Source organism: Canis lupus, chromosome 32 (assembly GCF_011100685.1).
Source record: "Canis lupus familiaris isolate Mischka breed German Shepherd chromosome 32, alternate assembly UU_Cfam_GSD_1.0, whole genome shotgun sequence".
Lineage (NCBI taxonomy): Eukaryota > Metazoa > Chordata > Mammalia > Carnivora > Canidae > Canis > Canis lupus.
In genome coordinates, this window is record NC_049253.1 from 15,982,926 (window position 1) to 15,993,533 (window position 10,608).

The 10,608-nt window shown below is 37.5% G+C and overlaps 1 long non-coding RNA gene across 1 annotated transcript in view; it reads left to right on the forward strand.

Moving 5' to 3' along the window:
- The window catches only part of LOC119867194, a 32,554-nt gene extending 22,278 nt beyond the window's left edge, over positions 1-10,276 (forward strand). Inside the window, exons 2-4 of the long non-coding RNA XR_005382744.1 lie at positions 2,813-2,953; positions 7,084-7,210; positions 10,131-10,276. This is a non-coding gene — a long non-coding RNA (uncharacterized LOC119867194). The remainder of the gene's footprint in view (positions 1-2,812; positions 2,954-7,083; positions 7,211-10,130) is intronic.
- Positions 10,277-10,608: the final 332 nt, after the last annotated feature.

Consider the following 10,608-nt stretch of genomic DNA (forward strand, 5'->3'; position numbering starts at 1 on the left):
TAGACACTGTGCTAGTGAGAACAATAGTGGCTCATTGTATACAAAGAAATATAATCCTGAAAGAAAATGAACTTATTCAGAGTAAATATTGGGAGAGCACTGGGTTGTGGATTATGTGTATTCTGTGGGATGAGAAGGTCAAAGAAACTGGCAGTCTGGGTCTCAGAAGACTGACTCTAACTCAGGTTTATTAGTTGAGAAGATTAAACCAGTACATTTGCATATCAAGTTGCCTCCCAGAAATAGCCTATAAGAAGAGACTTCTATTAACTTCATATACTGAGGTATGACTATGGGCAAGTAAGACTCTGACAGTTGGCATTTATAAGGGCTGGATAAAAATCTTTCTTATTCAATGGAATTAAAGAGGGAAAAAGTTAACATGTGCTTTTTTTTTTTTTAAGAAAGATTTTATTTATTATTTGAGAGAGAGAGAGAGAGAGAGAGAGGCAAAGCACAAGCCGTGGAAGGGGCAGACGGAGAGGGACAAGCAGACTCCCCACTAAACAAGGAGCCTGATGCAGGGCTCGATCCCAGGACCCCAGGATCATGACCTGAGCTGAAGGCAGATGCTTAACTGAATGAACTCGCCCAGATGCTTCTTAACATGTGCTTTTAAAAGAAAAAGGAAGACAAAAAGAAGTCATTTTTTTTTACCTCAAAATTCAGAAGGATTGTGTATTTTGAAATGATTTACTACTAGAACCAGGAGAATGTTTTGGGAAACTTTCTGGTAAAATTACTAAAATGCCAGAAAAGATGTCTTTGTGAAGTTGCAACATAAATCTGAAGAAGAGAATACAAATTAGTTTAAAGAGATAGCAGTATAAAATGTGCTGGAAATATGTGATAAACATAAAATCATCTGCCTGAGATGAGGAAATTGTCGAGAAAATGAGAAATCCAGTAGAATTAAAATCAATAATGTAGTCAACAAAAGTAGACTTGATTTAACAGGAAATTTAATCAATGATATAAAAGAATGTCTTGAAAAAATTTTCCTAGAATGTAAAGGCAGAAAAAAAAACTATGAAAGAAAAGATGATAGGTACAAAGGATAGAGAACAATGATCCATACTAAAAATTATAGGTTTTCAGGATGTGAGGGTGATCTGGCTGCAACATCTGTCACCTCACTGATCACCAAGGTTGGTTTGGCTGATCTGGCTGGCTAAGCAGGTGTCCTGGTCCTCCCTCACTGCTCCATGTGTTCACCCTTCCGAAAGCTGTGTGCTCAGTCTAACACTAGGACCTTCCATGATAGAGGGCCATTTTTTGGTCATGGGTATAGGAGTAGCTGTGTTTTCCTACTAGAACTTCCAACAAACTCTTGAGGTCTATTTGTAGGAGAATGTGGGTGGTCAAGCTTCCAAGACTCCAGACACATCCAGATGAGGTCTTGTGTATGGCAGTCTGCCTCTTTAAAAATAAGAAAAAAGAAAAAAAAAAACAACAACATAGGTTTTCAGAGTTTTAAATCAGAGAAGTATTTATCAAAGATTAAAATTGGAAAAACCAACCAACCAATCAACCAACCAATGCTTTTCTGAGCACAAAAAGAGACATCCTAATGCTTATTGGTTTTTAAGACTTACCAAGTGGGACGCCTGGGTGGTTCAGCAGTTGAGCCTATGCCTTTGGCTCAGAGCATAATCCTTGGTATGGGGATCGAGTCCCATATCAGGCTCCCTGTGAGGAGCCTACTTCTGTCTCTGCCTGTGTCTCTGCCTCTCTCTCTGTGTATCTCTCATGAATAAATAAATAAAATCTTTAAAAAAAAATAAAAGACTTACCATGTGGGCGCCTGGGTGGCCAATCAGTTAAGTGTCCAACTCTTGATTTCAGCTCAGGTCATGATCTCAGGGTCTTGAGATCAAGCCCTGTGTGGGACCCCACACTGGGTTTGGAGCCTGCTTAAGATTCTCTCCCTCTCCTTCTGCTCCTCTTTGCTTTCTCTCCCTCTCTAAAAAAAATAAAATAAAATACTTACCATGTTACAAAGAAAATTAATGGAGGGAGAGGCATATCTTAGCAAAAATTTCCATTTTAAGGATAAAGCAAAATAATTTTTAAAAATTTTAGATATAATCATTTTGAAATAAAACATGTTACTTTTAAAACAAAAGTCAACAGATTTGAGAATTTTCTTTCAGAGTAGTAAATATCAGTTTATAAGGTTATCTTTTCTACAGAATTTTGAATGTATAAAACTGTTGTCCAAGAATTCTAAATCCACTCAAGTTTTTGTTTATCTGCAAAGGCAACACAAGGACACACACACACACACGCACACACACACACACACACACACACACATATATAAAATGGCTCAGAAAACACACTGTCTGAATGCTTTTTATTTTAGAAAACCTACACAAAGACATATTTCAGATGACTGTGAGGTTAATCAAAATGTTAATCACATGTTGAAGTGTTTATACATACACATACACACACATATGGACTTATAGGGTACGTTGAAATAATTCAAACATAAAAGTAAGTGCATTAGGGTTCTCCAGAGAAACAAAGCCAATTGAAGATTATATATATAAAATAATATATATAATGAAAAACTGGTTGTGCAATTATGAAGGCAGAGGAGTCCTAAGATCTGTAGTCAGTAAGCTGGAGATCCAGGAGAGCCATGGTATAGTTTCAGTCTACTACATCTAAAGACCTGAGAAATAGGAGGGCTGATGCTGTAAGTGCTAGTCCAGTCCTAACATAGGAGACGACTGATATCCCAACTTGAAGACAGCCCGGCAATGAGAATAAATTCTCCCTTAATCAATCTTTTTCTTTTATTCAGGTCTTCAGTGGATTGGATGAGGCTGACCTGCATCGGTGAGGGCACTCTGGTTTACTTACTCTACTGAATCAAATGTTAATTTCATCCAGAAACACCCATTCCAGACCCACCTATGATAGTGCTCCTCAAACACATCATTATGTGAGTACTTTGTGATCTAGTCACCTTAACCCATAAAATTAACCATCACGCTAGATTGTAATACTTTGTTGTGGGTTTGGTTATAAAAAGTGAATGCAGATGTCAGAAATTGTTCTTTGAAAAGAATAATCTTAAAATTATATATAAAACTAAGTCACAATAAAGTGGGCCTAAATGTCCAGATACTATGAATGAAGATAATGAATCACTGTGAAGAGTGCTAACTGGGAGAAAGTAAGAAGATAGCATATTACGTTTTAAAAAAGTCTTACGTGAAAGTCAGCAAAAATTAGAAAAGAATAATTTTTAAATTATAGCAATATAACTTAAACAGGACTGAAATCTTCCAAATCTGTAGAAGATAAAATCAACCCAAATAGCAATGACAGAAAACAGAGGAAGTGACATAAAAGCCTGCCAAAAGGAAGAAAAGAAAGCACAACCAAAGATAGTAAAATAAGATGAAACATATCAATTCTGATAATAAATTTAACTGGGTTATGCTTCCTAACTAAAATAGAGTTTTGTGGGATGCCTGGGTGGCTCAGCAGTTGAGCATCTGCCTTTGGCTCAGGGCATGATCCTCATCTGGGGACTGAGTCCCACATTGGGCTTCCTGAAGGAAGCCTGCTTCTCTCTGTCTGTGTTTCGGCCTCTCTATGTCTCTCATGAATAAATAAATAAAATCTAAAAAAAATTAATTAAAAAATGAAACAAAGTTTTGTCAAATAAAGAGGTTGAGAAACAGTATCTCTGGGCTATTTTCAAGGGGCACTTCTAAAAAAACCCCAAATTTTAAATATAAGAGATTGAACAAAGATTCATAAGGTAAATTGAAAAAAGAGATGTGATTAATGATTTCAAACAAAATACATGTTAAGGGTTAAAATATTAAAAGGCTACAAAAACAAAACAAAACAAAACAAAGCTACAGAGGTAATTTCTCTCATGCACACAACTTTACACAATCAAGTTATAACAATCATAAATTCTTATGCACTGAGTAAAATAGTATTCAACAATGGAGCGAAAAACCATTAGGAGGAAAAAAAAATGAACACAATCCTATAGTTGCAGGAAAATTTAACATTCACATCTTGGGCTTTGAAGAACAGAGTGGGCATCTATTTTCTTCTGTTCCACATCACTTCTTTGGAGAACTGCCTCTGCCAACCCATCAGAATATTTTGGTGGGTTCGGGGCAAGAGGCTGCTGCATTGTGACTATACAGGACTGGGCGAGTTTAGCAGATGCTTGATGCCCCACTCAGATTTCTTTGGATCCCTTTTGACAAGTTTTGTGAGTCCATACCCAGCTTGTTTGTTAGCTGAGCTCCTTAGAGGCTGGCATTTGGGTGCTGGGTCTGCTTTGGCCTGGTCTCTTTCCCTGAGGACAAACTTGGAGGTATAACTTAGACTCTGGAGCTCCCTTATTTGGCTTTGGGAATTGTAAGCTTCTTTTCCTTCCTCTTGGGCTGTCCCTACTCCTTTACCATTTTCTCCTAGAAGCTGGTCCTAATAAATCACTCTCAGTGGATTTCCTGACTCAAGATCTGCTCATGTGAAGCCTGACTAGAGATGGCAGGTGACCCAAATGGATCAATTAGGTTGGTTTGTCTTTCTAACCCAAGGATTGGCCCGAGATGGACAATTTACTGAAACTGGGTCAATCAGGATCTTTTATCTGGTCTTGGAATAGTGCTGGGAAAAAGGAAGAATGTCTTTAGAAATCCCTGTGATTACAACGTGCAAGCACCACATAAATCTGGCTTTTCCAGGAGCTATGTCATTGCTGAATAGACAGAGCCTGAGTGAGGAATGAATTCAGGGAAACAAGACTAAGAGAATAAGAAAGACAGTACCAGTTCCATCATTTGAACCCTGAGATCCAGCCTTTGCTGAAGAAGTTTGTACTTCGGAAATTTGAGTTGTATTATTTCACTAGTTCTTGTAATGAATTGCCCTGTTTGAATTGGGTTTGTTATTTGCAATGAAAAGATCCCTAACAACGTAGCAGTTCAAGCAGGAAAAAATAGGTTTCGGAGAGTTTGAATAATAAAAGTAATAATGGATTTGGAAAGGAGATGTACTGTACTTCTTTTTAAAATAGTATATGGGGTGCCTGGGTGGCTCAGGTGGCTAAGCTTCTGACCCTGATCTCAGATCAGGTTTTAATCTTAGGGTTGTAAGTTCAAGCCCTGGGTTGGGCTCCACAGTAGGCATGGAGCCAACTTATAAAATAAAATTTAAAAAATAAAATAAAATAAGCAGTATACTAGCTACAAAAAGAACCTCATTTTATTACTCAAAAACTTTCAAAGAACACATTCTTTTAAATGTAACATCTTAGAAATTAATTGTAAAAGGTTAAAGAAATACAAAGACTCATAGAGAAATTTAAAAATCTTTCTCCTGGGATGCCTGGTGACTCAGTGGTTGAGTGTCTGCCTTTGCCGCAGGGCGTGATCCCCAGATCCTGGGATCAAGTCCTGCATCAGGCTCCCTTCAGGGAGCTTGCTTCTCCCTCTGCCTGTGTCTCTGCCTCTGTCTTTGTGTCTCTCATGAATAAACAAATAAAATCTTAAAAAAAACAAAATCTTTCTCCCATAACCTTAGGATAAAAAAGAGAATCTAAAGTTAATAAAAATGAAAATGTTAGTACTATGGGGATAATAATTTTAGAGACAATTCTCCATCTGACCCATATTTCTTTTTATTCCCCGTCATTGTTTCAACATTCAAGCATCTAGGCCAATCTGTACTCCTTGGCTCAGGAAAGGGATGTGACAGGGTAAAATGAAATAATAATTTATTTCTCATAGTTATGTAATCTGTCTTTTAAAAGTGTAGGGTCTTTAGGGAAATACTGAGATTTGGAGAAAATGTTTGAGCACTGGTGGTTGGATATTTTCTGCTACTCCACTGAATACAGAAAGATTCCTAAAGCTGGAAGGAGAGGACATCATCACTGGAAGTTCTGTATAGGGTCCTTGTATCCTGTCTTATTAACAGAGCTTTAAGAAATGGCATCTGCCCAGAGAAGGAAAGACAGGCCACCTTAGAGTGGCATCATGTCTCATTGTCACCTAGTTTGGATTGATGATGTCCAAGCCCTGAGGAATAGACTTGATGAGGAACATCTCAGCTGGTGCCTATATGGATGGTCAACCCGAAGAGCAAATGTCCTGCCTTTCTATATAAACAACGTTAAAGGGGCGAAGGGAGGAGTCAGGCTCACTTTGACTGGCTCCTGGTGGAATGGGATCTTGATGTAGATCTTGAGTTGATTTGTAGAAGAATAACGTAAGTTTTATTCCTGATGCTTTTGAGTTTGTGACTAGAATTTAAAGTCATCACACTTTCTATTAACCCTTGTGGATATGGTCAAAGGAGCTTGGGTAATCAGAACTTTGCTTCTTTAACTCCAATTCTCTCACCTCAAATGGAGACTTTGTTCATGTAACTGAGGTTCATTGAGCTAGTTTAACACTTTTTTAGAAATATGCCAATTTCAACTTCAATTTTTTTGGCTTTTGTATTCAATTTAGTAACCACATTATAATAATATTTACAATATAATTTATAATATAATCTGGCTCTTTTTTTTTCTTTAAAGATTTTATTTATTTATTCATGAGAGACACAGAGAGAGAGAGGCAGACACAGGCAGAGGGAGAAGCAGGCTCCAGGCAGGGAGCCCGACGTGGGACTCGATCCCGGGACCCCAGGATCATGCCCTGAGCAGAAGGCAGACAGGCTCAACCGCTGAGCCACCCAGAATTCCCTCCTTCTGTCTTTCTTTCTCTCTTTTCGCTGGGATCCAGAAGAACTTTCATTTTTCTGATGTAAAACTGTATGATGTGACTGACTTGCAAGGGTATTTATCATCTTGCTACAAAATTCTGTTTGGATGAAACAGTTGATATTACCCTGGTTCTTCTGTTTGTATTTCTTCTAACCCAGGAAAATAGTTACTTAGGGAAGACTAAGGTGGAAGTCCCGTGTCTCCAAAAGTAAAGAGAAAGGCACATTGATAATTCAAAAATGCAAATTCCCTTTTACTGAAATTATACATTGAAATGTGCAAATACACTTTACTGTGAATATATATATTTTTATACTCCACTTTAGGTCCCACTCCTTCACTTGTGGTCTAGGCTGTGGTGGAGACATTAGACAACTTTATGTCCATGGATTTGGAGAATGTGCATATGTTGTGCTACTACATCTTAAAGATAGTTGAAGTATGAAATGTAAGGTGAGTTGAAATTATGTTCCCATCTCCTTCCAGACTGTTTGTGGTTTGACAGAGGAAGCATTTGCTATATGGTGCCTCCCTTCACACTATTTTAGTGAAAAATTTACCCCAAATTTGGCTTAGGGTCTTCTAAGTTTACTGAACTATTTCAAGTTTAAAAACAAAACTAACTGGGGCACCCAGGTGGCTCAGAGGTTGAGTGACTGCCTTTGGCTCAGGTTGTGACCCTGGTGTCCTGTGTTACAGGATGAGTCCCTCATCAGGCTCCCCATAGGGAGCCTGCTTCTCCCTCTGCCTGTGTCTCTGCCTCTCTTTGTGTGTCTCTTATGAATAAATAAAAAAATCTTAAAACAAAACAAAATAAAAAACCAACTATATTCATGTTTTTTTTTGTTTTTGTTTTTTTTAAAGGTTTTATTTATTTATTCATGAGAGACATAGAGAGAGAGAGAGAGAGAGGCAGAGACACAGGCAGAGAGAGAAGTAGGTTCCATGCAGGGAACCTGATGCGAGACTCGATCCCGGGACTCAATCCTGGGACTCCATCCCGGGACTCCAGGATCAGGCCCTGGGCTGAAGGCAGGCGCTAAACCACTGAGCCACCCAGGGATCCCCTATTCATGGGTATGTTAATGAAAACTTGGAAAGAAGCATATTAGGGGAAATTGAACCTGCCTCCTAAAGTTCTGAAAATTTTTCTCTTTAATTTTCTCGTTGCCCACAAAACAAAGAAGTACTTCCCCCCCTGTAATTTCTCTGTGATATAGCAGAGTTTCCTTGTACTTTTGTTGCCACAAAAATGCATTAGTCCATTTCATCTCTTTTCCTCTTCCACAAATACTTGTGCCACTCTAAGCATTTTCTCCTCTTTTTTAAACTACACAGGTACGTAGATGTTAGTATTGTCTCTTTTTAAGCTTGCTATAGTTAAGTGTATGCCAGGCTCAGCCAGAGAGAATCTCATGGAACGGCCTTTTCAAGTAAGATAACATATAACTGGCTGTATGCAATTCACATTAACATGATTAGTAATGTAACCTTTTTCCTGAAAAGAAGGAAGACTTCAAAACCAAATACTTTAAATTACATATATATATGTAATTTTTAATTATGTATTACAAATATATATGTAATTATATATATATATAATTTGGATATATGGATATATCTGTGAATATATCATGGATATAGATAGAGCCACAAATATTTTGAAATAACATGTTTTAAAATTTTTTATTTAAGTTCAATTTAATTAACATATACTATATTAGTTTCAGAGGTAGAATTTAGTAATTCTTCAGTTGTATATGGCACCCGTGGTCATTGCATCAAATGCCCTCTTTAATGCCCATCCCCCAGTTAGCCCACTGCCCCCTCCAGTAATCCTGTTTGTTTCCCAGAGTTAAGGGTCTCTTATGGTTTTCCTCCTTTCTGTTTTTATCTTATTTTATTTTTCTTTCCCTTCCCTGATGTTCATCTGTTTCTTAAATTTCACATATCAGTGAAATCATATGGTTCAAAATAACATTTTTAACATTTAACAATATAAATCTTCATCGAATTCTTTAAATTTTCTCATCTATTATATAAAAATGTTATGTTATCTATATGCTTCTCTGCTAGCTCTAAATTTCCCTTTTGAGCCTTAGTAAAGTAGAATTTGGTGGATTTTTAAAAAGCAGTTTGGGTCACAAACTTGCACATTTTTTTTTCTGGGAAAAAATTTATAACAATTAGCATGTCTATTCTTTAGAATTTTGAGTCATTCCAAACTGCGCATGATTCATTGCTTGTTCATTTTTAGTTCACTCTGGACGAAAAATTCACAAGATACAAGATGATGTCTAGGGAGACATCATCCTAGAATATATTTTAGTCTTCAAAGATTTGAGCTCTGTTTCCGATAATAAGAATATTATACATTAATGATTAAGTAGAATTTTGTAGGAAAAGAATAGATGGGCTTTTAATCAACATAACTTGAAGTCTTTTTTTTTTTTTAAGGTTTTATTTATTTATTCATGAGAGACACACAGAGAGAGGCAGAGACACAGGGAGAGGGAGAAGCAGGCTCCATGCAGGGACCCTGATGTGGGACTCGATCCCAGGATTCCGGGGTCACACCCTGGGCCAAAGGCAGACGCTCAACCACTGAGCCATCAGGTGCCCCCACAATTTGAAGTCTTAACAGTGTATCTCAATGGGATATATACAGGCCACTTTTTTAAGTTAGGAAAGGATTTATTTTTTACAAATTATTCATGATTTAAAACGATGAGACATATGATGAGTATCTTTCTGTGCAAGAGCATAAATTAAGCCACTGATTCATGATAAGAAGGGAGACCTTTCAAATTGAACATCGATATGAAGCTGTGGCAACTAGAATAATTGTGTCTTATTGTTAGTTTGAAGCCTTGCTCAGAAAGAACAACTTTATTCCTGATTTCCTCTCTGCCAGGTTTGTCTGCTACTATTTCGCAGACATCCATGGCTATTATATTTTTTCAACGACTCTTCTGTGGGGAAAGTGTGAGAAGCGAAGACACAACTCCTAGGGATTGAGAAGTAGCTAGGAACTATGATCCGTAGTGCAAATCTTCTGCAATAGTGGGGATAGGTTAAAAAAAAGAATCAACATTTATTGAGTTTTCTTACTGTGTACTTGGCATCATGCCAAATTGACACCAATATAATGTATGAAGCAATTCATGAAGACAGTTGCAGAACTACCCTTTGGTCCTTGTCTCTCAATTAAATCTGTGCTCTCCTCGTGTCTCTCTTTCGATCCTTTGAAAATTGCAATAATTTCTTTTTCTTCTCACTAGCCAAGATTTTTGTCCTATGTCCCCAGGTTAATTTCACTTCAAGTACAAAATTAAGTTATAATATCGTCCCAATGCCTTTTCGATCTAAACAGACTGCTGCCACATTACCCTTATCACACTCTCTTACTCCCTGTGAATGGAATGTACCAGACCATTTTCTCTGAGAACCTCTGGTTGAATTACAATCACACAAGCTGCAATGAATGCTGCCATCTCCTGGTACCTTTTGAAGAGATGAAATCTGGTAAGCAAAGACTTCGCACTTGGTTCTCATGCTATTTGCCACTAACTACACTCCTCAGACATGGCCCTTCATGTATTTATTCTCTGCTTGCTTAGAGTCATCCATGTTGGGGTGCTTATGGGAAAACAAAAAGATCTTGGGTTGGGACATCTGTTCTCCTAGTATGTTCAACCTGATGGAACTTGAAAACCTAGTTGGTGACTCTATTTTACCATTTAATATGTATCAGGGATAGCACTCGATGCTCCTGAAAAAAAGTGAAATTTTTGATGAGTACAAGATTTACGCTGTTTATACTATACATAGAAGTTTGAGGTAGAAGCCAT